Source organism: Rhea americana, unplaced genomic scaffold, assembly GCF_003343005.1.
Source record: "Rhea americana isolate MKP2758 unplaced genomic scaffold, rheAme1 scaffold_223, whole genome shotgun sequence".
NCBI classification, from domain to species: Eukaryota; Metazoa; Chordata; class Aves; order Rheiformes; family Rheidae; genus Rhea; species Rhea americana.
In genome coordinates this window covers 440,398-453,910 of record NW_028186339.1, presented here as the reverse complement: position 1 = coordinate 453,910, position 13,513 = coordinate 440,398, and the positions used below count along the sequence as shown (strand labels likewise).

At 39.2% G+C, this 13,513-nt stretch overlaps 1 protein-coding gene across 4 annotated transcripts in view; it reads right to left on the bottom strand.

The window, feature by feature from the left end:
* Positions 1–13,513, bottom strand: part of KIF16B (kinesin family member 16B) — a 146,903-nt gene that overhangs the window by 17,180 nt on the left and 116,210 nt on the right. The gene's annotated exons all lie outside the window — the stretch shown is intronic.

The following is a 13,513-nucleotide window of genomic DNA, read 5'->3' as shown; positions in this document are numbered from 1 at the left end:
TGAAGAGGCCCAGCTCTCGCAGCCGTTCCTCATAGGGCAGATGCTCCAGCCCTCTCATCATCTTTGCAGCCCTACACTGGACTCTCTCCAGTAGCTCTGTGTCTCTCTTGTCTCCTGAGGAGCCCAGAACTGGACTCTGTACTCGAGATGAGGCCTCCCCAGGGATGAGCAGAGGGGCAGGATCACCTCCCTCCACCTGCTGGTAACACTCTTCCTAATGCAGCTCAGGAGACCGGTGGCCCTCTTGGCCACAAGGACACATTGCTGGCTCATGGTCAACTTGTCATCCACCAGCACTCCCACRTCCTTCTCTGCAGAGCTGCTCCCCACAAGGTCAGCCCCCAGCTTGTGCTGGTGCCTAGGGTTATTCCTCCCTAGGTGCAGGACTCTGCACTTGCCCTTGTTGAACCTCAGGAGGTTCCTCCCTGACCAGCTCTCCAGCCTGGCCAGGTCTCTCTGAATGGCAGCACAGYCCTCAGGTGTGTCAGCCATTCCTCCCAGCTTGGTATCATCAGCAAACTTGCTGAGGAGGCACTCTGTCCCCTCACCCAGGTCATGGATGGAAAAGTTGAAGAGGATGGGATCCCGTACTGAGCGCTGGGGGACCACGAGCACAGGCCTCCAACTGGACTCCATGCTACTGATGACAACACTCTGAGCTCTGCCTTTCAGCCAATTCTCAATCCACCTCAAAGAAGTGAGAAAGGATCTCTTCATGAATTTTCGATATTTTAAAAGATCTCATTCAGTCTCTTAAAATTTTGGTCTCCAATTGTACTGTCATTTAAACTTGTTTGCTCTGTTGTTATGTTATCTCACAAACGTAACATCACTGGATCCAAGAACTATTACTGAAGTCATGCTTTGCAAGATAATGATGCTGGACTCCAGCTGACACCTTCGCAGAATCTGAGGGGCTTTCATTGTGCCTTAAACTAACCCACCTGCCTGCACAATATGCACAGGCTGAAAGCAGGCTTGTACACTATTCTGGCAGCTAAGATCACTGGAAGCATTACTTGAGCTGCAATTCAACTGCAACACAATCACATTCGAATTTGTGTGCATAAATTCCTCAAGGTTTTCCAACCATATTCTTCTCTGCTTGCTTCTTCATGTTGACAGGACAAGCAGTACATAGCCAAACAGTATCCTATAATTATGTCCCTGGGATTTATTTTCACTGCATTACTTATTCCTTCCTTCTTAACCTATACTGTAATACAGGTGCTAATATTTTCAAGGACTTCAAAATCCCACCTCTGCAGAGATTTTACATTATTAAATAGCACTGAATCATATAGCTACTAGAAACAAGCAAGGTACAACAACTATGACCACAAACTCCTGGCTCTAGGGAAATCATTTTCATATTTATTTACTAATAAATACTTAACTACTGATTTTTAACAGATTTTTAAAATACTCTGCTATTAAAAGCTAATTTGCACAAATAAAAAAGCTATAGCAACAACTTCATCAGGCTTACTCTGTAGAGTCAAAACAAAGTATTACAGCTAAAACTCAATTTGATTTCTTTACCTAAATTTAATTTGATTTTTACAGGATTATTGGGACAAATTCTAAAAAACTTTGGGATGGACAACAGCCTTTAAGTTGTTTTCAAAACGTCTTACCTTTCTTAATATGCCTTTGGAGGAAGGGTTGTTTTTTCTTTCATTCTTTTCTTTTTCCTTCCCCCCCACCCCGAGCCAGTAAGTCTTGCTAAACTCATTCTACCTGAAGTAGCTAGTCCCCTAGTGCTATCATTCCTCATTTCCCAAATCACTGGGATGCACACATCTCTGAAGCCAAGTCAGGAAAAGTCCGTTACACCAGGCATAAGTTTAACACGTAAGAGAGGTCTCAGCGTGTAACTTGGCTCTGAAATGTCTGAAGTTATGTAATGTATCTCAATGAAAATCAGGACTTCATTGCTAGCCAGGATCAGCATCTGAATACTTTAAACTTGAAGAATTGTATTTAACGAAAAACTACATTCATATCAAAATGCCAGTGTTCCAGACTATATTTGGTACACACATACACACTTCTCATACACATATGTGTACAGAATATACCTACACATACAAATATGTATACGGAAGGATTTTGCATCCTGCAGAGCATACATTACAAAGCACTGACCATCCCCTGCAATCACCATCTCTATGGACCTGGACACAGCAGATGCACATCCAAGGTCTCCTGGAATAATCCATCTGCTGTGGCCTACTCCTTGCTACCATCCTTCTCAGGGGTCCTCTGGCTCCTCTGTTAGCCACATGGTTGGCAGATGTCCATCACACAATCAAAATGGAGGCCATGCCTACTRTAACAGATGACCACCCAACTATACGACAGAAAAACTTTCAGGCATATGATCCACTGGGGAGAGTGGTGCAAGAATCAGATTTCATCATCACCTCAGCAGCTCCTGGAAGCCCTGAATTATTCCAGTACATGCAAAAATATTCAACAAGACGCAAAAGCAAACATACTACCTGGAAGGCATGGCAATCTTAATTTTCCTTGCTTGCCATTACAGCAGAAACACTGTCAGACTGCAGAGTCTAATCCCTGTCAAAATGAAAAGATGACATTCAAAACTCTCCAGGCTCCGGTTCCAGGCTGTCTGACCACTTAAGTAGACATCACAGCATCAGCTYGCCCCCTGTTCACAGTCTGAAAATTATCTTTGTAACATAAGAACTAGAACTATTTATATAGAAATGTGAATTATACAATCCTCTATGTGACTGTGTAATTTCAGCATAACAGAATCTGTTCCATTGTAATATATTTATATAAAAAGTTACAATAACATATTTACCAGAAGCAGTCTACTTATATATACACTATCAATCTCTGTCACTCTGCTTTAAAAAATTACTCTTTGCCTTTCCTGTAGGAAAAATACTTTGTGCAAGAGTTCCAGAAATAAACAGCGGTCATTAAAAAACAACAACAAAAAAAAAMCAAACACACTTCATCTTGTTGTAATTTTGGTTTATAAACAGAAAAAATAAGCAGCCCAGTAATATATATACATTGACACAATGATAATTGTTGCCATAATTTTCTATAAAGATCTCCTATCCTGATGGATCATTTGACATATAGGACTCTGAATGTAAAGCAAGTTGTGCTCAATTCAGAAATCTGACAATTCATCACAACTTGTTGGACTTTTTTGTTTTCTTTTTAGTTGTTGGCATTTATGCCATATCACAGTAGCAAACATTTCAATAAATTCATCAATTTTTATTAGCACCAAGCGCAACGCTTTTAAGAAACTGCACAGTAACTTCAAATACGATTACCATTTCTACAGGTTAAAACATATAACACGGAATGTGACTGAACTTCTTCTACCACTTAAATACATGCTGGTGTAGATTCTACAGAGATGTCTGCCTCAGCTTGAACACTGTAAAAGAACTGTACACTATCCAGATTCAAGACTATAAATTATTCTTTCAGAATTAAATGATCGGGTACTCTCTGGCCCAAACGAATTCTTAAAGGGTCACACCCTGCCCATCCCATCAGTCAAGTTTTTGCAGGAAGACCAAGGTAAGAGTGGGACATGATAGGTAGCAGGGTGAGTTTTTTCCTTTTCTGAATTTTCTCAAGCATACTCCTTCTCTCCCAATCTCTCTTACTGCAGCAGCAATGTAAGTTTTTGGCAGTCAGTTCTGATCAGTTCTTTTTCAGTTTGGCTGTTTTGTCATTTTCTGGGGCTGTTGATGAGGTGATGTGTTTTCTGTCAGGGGAAATTAAGAGGCATATTCCCTCGCTTGACAGACACAGTGAGTTAGAATGATTTCCTGAGAAGGTTCTGTATGTGATGTGCAAGAATGCAGAAGCATTTCCTGCTATGCTTAATTATACCGTCACTGTAACACAAACTGCATTATTTACAAGCTAGTGTGCACATGTGTGCATACACACACCAGGGGCAAGACTGGGACTATTCTTAGCCCCAAAGTTCACAGAAAATAATTTTAAAATAGTACAACGAGACATCTCAAGGCTCTACACCAGCGCTCCTAATGACTTTTAGGCATTCAACTTTTTACAACTTTTATCCTATCTAGCAATTGTTGCTAGGCGGTAATAGTGAGAGGCAAACAGTCATTTGCAATTTACTCATAATATCTTTATAATAAAGGAAGGATACATTTTATTTCTGGTCTTGTATTGCTTGCAGGCATTTATTCGTCTGTGTCTCAGCAACCTTATCTGTAAGTAATGATACTTACTCACTATGTAATAGTAATTTGTGAGATTAATATGGTCATTTTTAGACAGTACTAGGTCCTTATATGGAAAGAACTTCATACCTTGCAAGTATTATTCTACTAAGCTGCAAACTGCTTAATAGATTCCTATACTTCCTTCACATTTCAGAGCAAAGACTGGTTCTAACGAGCAGGTATTTAATGGTGATAAGAGTAGACAGCAGAATAGTAAACGACCCTTTCTTTAGTCATCTATTTTATATTCTATACAACTAATTGACCTTAAGATTCAGCTATTTCTGGAAATAATGTATACCTAACAACACATATTTGGCAACATACTTTCCTAACGTGAAACTACACGTCTTCACAACCTTCAACTACTGAGCCTCAGGAAAAAGATGCAAGTATGGAGACTTGCCTTTTGGAAACCAAAACAGTACAAAGGAAGGCTCTGACACTGCAGTAGGAGTCTGCCTCAAACACAGTGCACACGCATTTCAGGGACCTTAGAATAGGTCAATCTGTCAGCATTTTAAAGGTGTCCTCTAATTTTTATTATATTTAGTTGGAGATTCTTCACTGACACTAATGGATGATTGCTAGGGAGCTGCAGGATTTAATTCAGTGCAGGGGATTTACAGTACAGTGGAACACAACACGTTAATAAAAAGTCTTGCAAAGAACTTTGCAGATACTTCAATACATAGTGGACCTAAGTAAAATGCCACGTCATACACTCACGTAGGTTTGTCACTTCTAAGCATGAAATTGCTCAAAGTGTTACACTGCCTAAACACATTAAAAAGTGCCATTTTCCTGTATCGAGCAAAAATCTACAGGATTTGAAACATCTCATTATTTTTAGTGGGTAAAATCTCTGTTTTAGTGCCAACAGTAAGGCAAAGGATTTTTTTCAAGAAGAAAAACAGGGCAGACATTGATGCAGACTAAGTCATCTTTAATCTTTCGTCCCAAATTCTCTTTGTACTTCAATGTTTTGATGTATTTAAATGGGAGGAAAAGGAGGAAAAAGGAGAATTAAGGAAATACTAACTATTAAATTAGGAAGTCAGTCAGTCATCTTTAACTCTTATGTTACTTTCATAACTCTGAACTTTCTCATTTTTCAAAGGGCATGTCTGACTTCTGATCCTTTGTACCAGATTTCTATGTCAAAGACGAGACAAATCAAAGAGAAGACTGTGGCATGGTTTTGCAGCTGGTGTGGCTGCACCTGACTCGATTTTGCATTGGGTAATGAAAGAAAAAACTGTCCTAGTTTTAGCTTTTGAAGTTTAAACAAAGTAACTTACACCTCAACTTCTCAAGATGTACTAAGACTTCAGACTCTAAAGAAATTGTACAAAAGCTATGTTTTGTAACTAGGAACTTGCACTAAATATTTAGGAATTTGATAACTAGGTTAAAAAAAAAAAGCTTATCTTCTGTATTTTTACTCATATTTTATCTGCAAATAAACAACCTATTCCCTACAGTTTCATAAGAGAGCCCAAAGCAAGGGACAAGGTTAAAATTTAATGAACAGATAAAATCAACTTCATAAATTCTGTGGGAGAGGAGAGGAGAAAAAAATCAAATAGAGGTCAAAGATAAATCACCTGAACATATACTATCCACCTAAAAAAAGACCACCACCACCCAAACCTAAAAACCATTTATATCACATTTTCAGGCTATGCAAACAAAGTCAAGTTCAAATCATAATTTCTCAAATATTATTATCCTGAAAAAAAAATAAAAAGTACAAAGTACTCCCAACACCTCCATCCTGAACACCGTACACATCTTCACAGATACATGTGTTGTAGGAGGCATATGACACTCTCAGAGGCCTGAGATTTTCCAGTGTCAACTAATTGAGGAGGGGTAATATCCAGTAGATTATACACTGCATATTCAGCTTGTCCCTATTCTCTTCTCTTCCATTTTTCTAAATTCTCCCTTGAATTCTTTCTTCCATCTCTTCCAACATGTTCTCCTCCACATTCCAGCTTCTCAGCTTGTTCTTATTTTATTGCTATGGTTTATTCTCTTATGATATATCTAATTCTTTTTATTACTACTGTCCCTTTATCATATCACTGCTCTTGTTTATACACMATTTCCTCCACTATCTGACAGAAAGGCAGAAGGATTTGATATTCTCAGAGGCAGGATATCTGAGGAACTATGAATCAGTGACAGCTCTAAGATGAACCCACTAGATCTTTTGACATAGTTCAGTCTGCTTTGAGGAGTTCATTATTTTAAATGGAAACAGAAACCGGATTTCTTAGGACAAACAAACAAGGATAATTAACCTTTTAAAGTAAAGATAATTCCAAGCGACCAGGGAACAGAAAAAAAAAAAAAAAGGCATACAACTTTCCTACCCACAGGGCCCCTGCGGGCAAGTTTCTGCAGAAGTTCCCCCCCCCCAAAAAAAAATAGGCAGGAAAAAGAAAGCAACCTGCTTTCCTGCCCTTTTACAGCACAGCCTCCTCTCAGACAGGAAGTTTTTTTTGCCCTATATGCATCAGGGATACTCTCTTCTTCCCATTCTCCATCTTTTTTGCTCTGTACCAAAGACCAATCTGCCCTCAGAACCTGTTTAACCTTCACATTCAGGCTGGTAGGACCAAGTCATGGTTGGTATATTGCTTCCATCACTTACTTTCTGTCTGGTCTCCACTATGGGCTCAGCACTGAGTCAATTCTACTGTCTCCCCTTCAGACTACATCCCACTGAGGCCAAAGTATATTTAGAGGCTCTCCCAGGGTTAACCTGTACCTCGCAGGCAATTCTGCAGATGACTTTCCCTCTGTATTCAAACTGATTAAAATTCCTTGCCTTTTTCCTATTTCATCTCTCTAGAGTATCATCCATACATAAACAGGTACTTCCTCTGCATTGTTCCCTGGCAATGCTGACCCAAGGACACGCTTGGAAGCACACTTATGTTCCCTCCCATGTATGTACCATTTCAAATAAGCATAAGCAGTTCTGTTACAAGTCTTCTCTGGGTTGACCAATGCATGAGCATTTTCTCAGGATGTGCAAGATCTCATAGCTCTGGTGTCTCTAATTTTGGGTAACCTCCTCAATTTCCACACTCTCTTTTAAGAGCTTTTAAGATCTAGCTGGCACTCTTTCCAGTTACCTTCCTCCAAGGCAAGCAAAACTGTTTCCCTGAAGAACACTGCAACTTTTATTGAAGATAAGAACATTAAAAGAATTCACCTTCCTATCAACCTCCCCAAAACCTTCCTTCTATTATACAATGATGCAAAACCGCCAAGTGGGATTGGACACCAGAAGCTGATCTTTTGGATTTTGTTAACTATAGCTCACTGCATTTGGATCATCCTCACCTACCTATAAAATGATGATCTGTAATAATCAAAAAAGTCCAAGAACTCTCACATCCAAGTTTCTGCTTTAAACATGCAGGATGACTTGGATTCAAAATGTTTTTCTGGTAGTATGGTGAGATGTGGAGGCCACTGTTTATTGCATTATTTTAGCTCCATTTAGTCTGCCTTCTGCCATTGAGTAAATCAAATTACCTGTAACCAAAGTTGTTACCTGGCATTACAGGATATATTTCTTTCCCTAAAATCAATTTTTAGACTAGTCAGAACAATAATATACCAAGACATAGTCATAAATGATGAAGAATATATCTGACAAATTACTTAATCGTTTTGTTCATTATAAATAGTACAATAGCATTTAAATAAAGAACACCTATAAAAATGACTGATACATCAAAATTCATGCAAACCTTTCATGGTTCTATAAAATTATGCACTTTTCTCAGGGATTTTAATCTCTCCTACAAAAACTTGAAACTAATATAATGAGAGCATCTTTATAAATTTAAACTACTATATAGATAGGTCAGAATTATCAACCAGGGCCATYTTTTGTAACCTTTACCAACAGGCAAAGAAAATCCATTAAGTTCTCCAAGCAGACTGTAGAAAGGCAAAGTAAAATAATGYGGAATGGCAAATGCCAGCACAAAGGATATCATTATCTCACATGTAAACTAGTCAAAAACAAATTAAAAAATCAATTTAGTTCTTATACATATTTGAAAAATATCCTTTATGTTACAATGTCAAAAATGAGAACATACCATGTTCTTGTAACCTTGATTTTATCACCTTCTTTTTCTATCCCTTGCCCCAGGAACGAATTCTTTTTAGGGGAAAAACACCACTACTGTGTGGCAGACAGTACTCTTGATACAGGAATACGGGTTGACCTACAGATTGCATGGACAAATTTAAAAAATACTCTAACTTTTTAGCCTATGATTTGCAAACTATACATTAAATGCTTTAGGGCAGCTTCAGATCATGATGTTTGTTTACTTCCTTAAAAAAATGGCAACAACTGCTCATGTCTTCAAAGCTCAGCACATTGATCAACCTTCATGAACGTGTAGCACAAATAYCACTTCTCAAAAAGAGCTAAAAAACAAAGGGGAGGGGGCAGGACTTTTAATGGCAGTTTATTTTCATTTCAAGAATGATCTGCRACTTGATTCATTATCTTCCCATTTAGATTTCTAGCAAGGTTAAGGAAGCACTACTGCCACAGTAGCACACGGGAGAGCAGACACAGCAGCCAGCATCTCCACAGCGGCTGCATACAAGCCTTGCCCKGTTCCATATCACATTCCTGCTGAAACTACAAGTTATCAGGCCATTTGAGTGCTACACCACAAAGATGCAATGGCATTGGACTTCAGCAACACAAATAAGTTCCAAGAGGAGAATTCACTGTAGCAGTTTTAACAGAAATGATTTGCTTGTTGCACAGACGCTCATCTCCATGACATCTGGCAGCATTTATGAAACATCCCCGTCCCATGTGACCAACTAACGCTGTAAATTTCAGACACCCTTGCCTTTGGGAAATGCTAATAGTGAAAACTCATCAAAGAGCAGCAATAACTTCTACGGCAGACTAGATGGATAACTTTCTGAATACTCAAAATTAATGGCAGATCTCAGGGTCTTAAAGAATAGCTGTCATTGAGATATATATCTCCAAACAAGTAAATAGTATGCCTCTAAGTTTGATTTGTTACAGACATAAAGCAGCAACTCTTACAACACACTGTACTGGTTATAAAGAGAAGTTAGCTAGTCTTCTGCATAGTTTAAAATGATAGAAACAACATTCCAAGTATATAAACTGCAATTTTGAAAGGAACTATTGACTCCCCCTCTGAAACAATAATAGTGTTTTACGGCCACATAGCCTAAATTTTCACTTAAGTCTAGTCTTACAGACATTGCAAAACCATCTAATTCAACATAGAACTAAAAACAAGCTAGAAGCCCCATACAAATTTGAGATTTTTCCCTCACTATCAATGTTGTCCACAGTAGAGCTTAAAATGAAAGCTAACCTTGTCTAAACGTAATGAACATGATGGAATTTGTCTGGCATAAGACTTTGAATCTATGRGATAGAAAGAGCAACTACAGGGACCAGGAAGATTATTGTTACCATGAGATTCATGTACATTACCCAATTTAGTACTACCTTTGAAATCCCCAAGACATGCAAATATATGAGAATGTATATTTGTTTTATAATATGTGAGAGTGTGTATTTGTATCAAGTTTTGATAAATCACTTGAAGAGAAATGCTTAAAAAGCAAGACCTGTGCACATTCTTCATATACAAAACCCCCAAAYCACACCTGACTAAAATGTAATGATTTTGAAGCTAATATCATGGTCTGAGGGAAGAAAAACAGGGAAACAGGGATGTGTTTTACTATTGCATGTACTTGTGTCTGGGGATACACATCAGCAACTTCACAATTCCTATCTATCAGTTGATTTCTAAAAGGCTATAAAATTTCTCTACCCAACAACCAACTACATCATTGTGTATGAACAAATGATGCTATTCCACATACATAAGTTTTAGTAATCCAGAAAAACAGGGGCAAGATACAAAATCACAGTTTTTCTACTGGGTCCTCAGAAGAAGTTATAGCACATAAGTCCTTTCAGGTATAATTAGAATGAAAATGATGCTACTCTAAATATGTAAGTAAAAACCTGAAGGTACAGTAGTTTGCAATTATTTTAATAGTTCTGGTACTAGTCAATTATTTGGCTGACCTTACAAGTAAAGATATTGTTATTTATTCCCAGATTTAAATAAATAAATAAAATCAGAGTTTAAATTGAGTGCACAGCTGGTTATTTAAGGATTTAACATATTGTTACAACATTGTTGGTTTTTTTTCTCTTTTAATCAGAAAAAAGGATGTAACAAGACTAGGACATGCTGTATTAAGATAAAGTGTGAAAGAAATTTTAAGTGTTTCATAGAAAATACAGAGTCCCCAATCAAACAGCCTCAGCTCTGCATTGCTGACAGCACTGTACAATATAATCATGAAAGTATCATTAATACCCAATAGTAACTAGAAGTAACTATGATAGAAAGTAATAGTCTCTCTTTAGAAGCAACTAACCAGAACAGAACTGTAGCTTTGATTCTCTTCATCATTCATAGTGTCATAACTATTTAGAGATAATAGGGGATTAATTAAATGCCTCGGACAAAAAGGTGAATTCATTTCAACTGGCAATGGATTCAACCCTGAACTGCTGAGTCTAATTTGAGATCCTGCTCCCATTTGTCTGCTTTAAAAACACASGAATTGTTTCACAGCCTTCTTTGTTTGAATAGTGGCTCCTAAAGCTTTGCACCTACTGAAAGGTSTGCTTTTTATCTCACCAGCATTCCCGTCATGGACATCCCCACACTGGATTTTGTTTCTCAAAGGTGGCAAGACAGCCTGCCTTCTGCAGTATTACTTCTGGCTATGGTTCTGAGATATGCCCTACTGTAAACTGAACTGCATACTTCACTTTCAGTTTTGTCCTCCTTGTTATCTTCAAGTCTACACCTGCAGCTTAATATTTTTCTTGARAGCCACCATTTCTTTATGTTTATTTTCATATTAAACCATGAAAGATTGCATTTATTGATTTATGTCAGGCAGAGATGTCTAATAAATTTTACTGCTTGGGTTCTCCATGGCCCAGTAGAGCAGCTCACTCTTTGGGAGACAAAGTAGAATTCATCAGGACTGACCATGGGGCTAGCCGCTCTCTACAGAGAACGGAAACACTGCGAGGGCCCTGAGTGCACTAGTAAGTCTTAGTTGCCCTTACCAGCCTGCCCTGGGACCACCACCTATGCACTCTTTACTAACTGGTTCAGGAGCTTCACTCATGCTCAGGCTCCTACTGTTGCCTAAGCTATGCTGCGGACATAGCTGTGCCCAGCCTGGTCTCCTGCTGTCTTGGACTTCCTGGATGGACCCTAGATCTACATTGTAGGTTGCCTGGTCTCCARTTCTGTCTCCTTGATGGACCTCAGACCTATGCTGTAGGCACTCCTGTCCTCAGACCTCTTTCTGTCTTGACTGGACTTCCTGAATGGACCCCAGACCTGACTTTGTTATCTCATCTTGCCAGATGATCATTGACTATTAACAGAATCTCTTACTACCACMAATCAAACCCTGCTAAGATACTCTTGCACTGCACCCTGGTCAGTGMGGTCATGGCTGTTGCCTGTGCTACTGACATGCCTGGTTCCTGACTTGTCTCCTTGTGGAATAGCCCCCATCCTGTTGCTCCCTGAAAGATGTGTAGGATCCTCCAGTGGGAAGATCAGAGCAGAAGACTGGCTTAAATTCTTTGAAATGACYTGTGGAGGCATTTTCTGCAGAGAAGGACCTGGGAGTTATGGTCGTAAGCAGGTTAATCATGAGCCAGCAATATGCCCTTGTAGCCAAGAAGGCCAGAGGTCTGCAGGGGCACATTAGAAAGAGCGTTGCCAGCATGCTGAGGGAGGTCATCCTGCCCCTCTACTCAGCCCTGCTGAGGCCTCATYTCGAGTACTTTGTCCARTTCTCGGCTCCTCAGTATGAGAGASAYATGGAGCCACTGGAAAGAGTCCAGCGTAGGGCTACGAAGATGATGAGAGGGCTGGAGCACCTGCCCTATGAGGAACGGCTGCGAGAGCTGGACCTGTTGAGCCTTGAGAACAGAAAACTGAGAGGGGATCTTATCAATGTCTACGGATACCTTAGGGAGGGTGTCAAGAGGAGGGGGCTGGACAGTTTTCAGTGGTGCCAAGCAATAGGACTAGAGGCAACGGGCACAAACAAAAACACAGGCAGTTCCGCCTGAATATAAGGAAGAACTTCTTCACTGTGAGAGTGACGGAGCACTGGCACAGGTTGCCCAGAGAGCTGGTGGAGCCTCCTTATCTGGAGATATTCAAAATCYGCCTGGACAYGATCCTGTCTAACATGGTGTAGGTGACTCTGCTTGAGCAGATGATCTCCAGAGGTCCTTTCTAGCCTCAGCCATGCTTAAATTCAGCCTTTCAGTCCCACACCAGGAATGATGCAATCAACACTTCAGCATAGTATATGCATCTTCTTTGAGTCTTCAAGAGCAGCTAAACAAACTACAAGTCATATATTTATATTCAAATATATAACATCTGTTATCAAATACAGGGGCAGAAAAGTGTTCTCCAAGAACTTTTCTTTCTTGCAGTGACATTACTTCAGATTTATCTCATTGGATCCTCAACAGTTTACTGCCATCTATATCTCAAACCCATTTAGACTGTAAATCATTCGTTTGCTTAATAGAGGAAGGCCAAAATAAATAGCCCAATATTCTTAGTATGCTGCAAAATCTGCAACCTGCATCTCCCTATTCATTCTCCCAGTGGCTCCAAAAGTACAAAGAGAGTACAATCCTATGATATGATGCTCTCAGTTCTCACAGAAGGCCAGACAAAGCTTGGGATAATCCCTCAGATTAAGCAGAGAAAGAAATTTCTCTACAACTTCACATCTGCAAGTTTGTCCATACCATCTCTATGGGTAAGGAGAAAATGCATCAGGCAGTACAGTTGGAAATAGACAGTTTTTATTACTAGTTACACTGTTGTTTCAAAATTAATCTGAATATTGTCACATGAACTGGAGTTACAGTTTGTCTCAATCAGCTGAAAGGATTCAATTTGAAAAGCCTGCTTAATCTAGCAACCCAAGCATCATAATGAGACCAAGTTCTTCTTCACAAAACCACTACATGATTGTTAAAGAGACAGTCAATAACAACAGATGGTAATTGAGCAGAAGTCTTAAAATCTTCAACAGGAAAGCAACACATTAAAATAAGAACAATAATC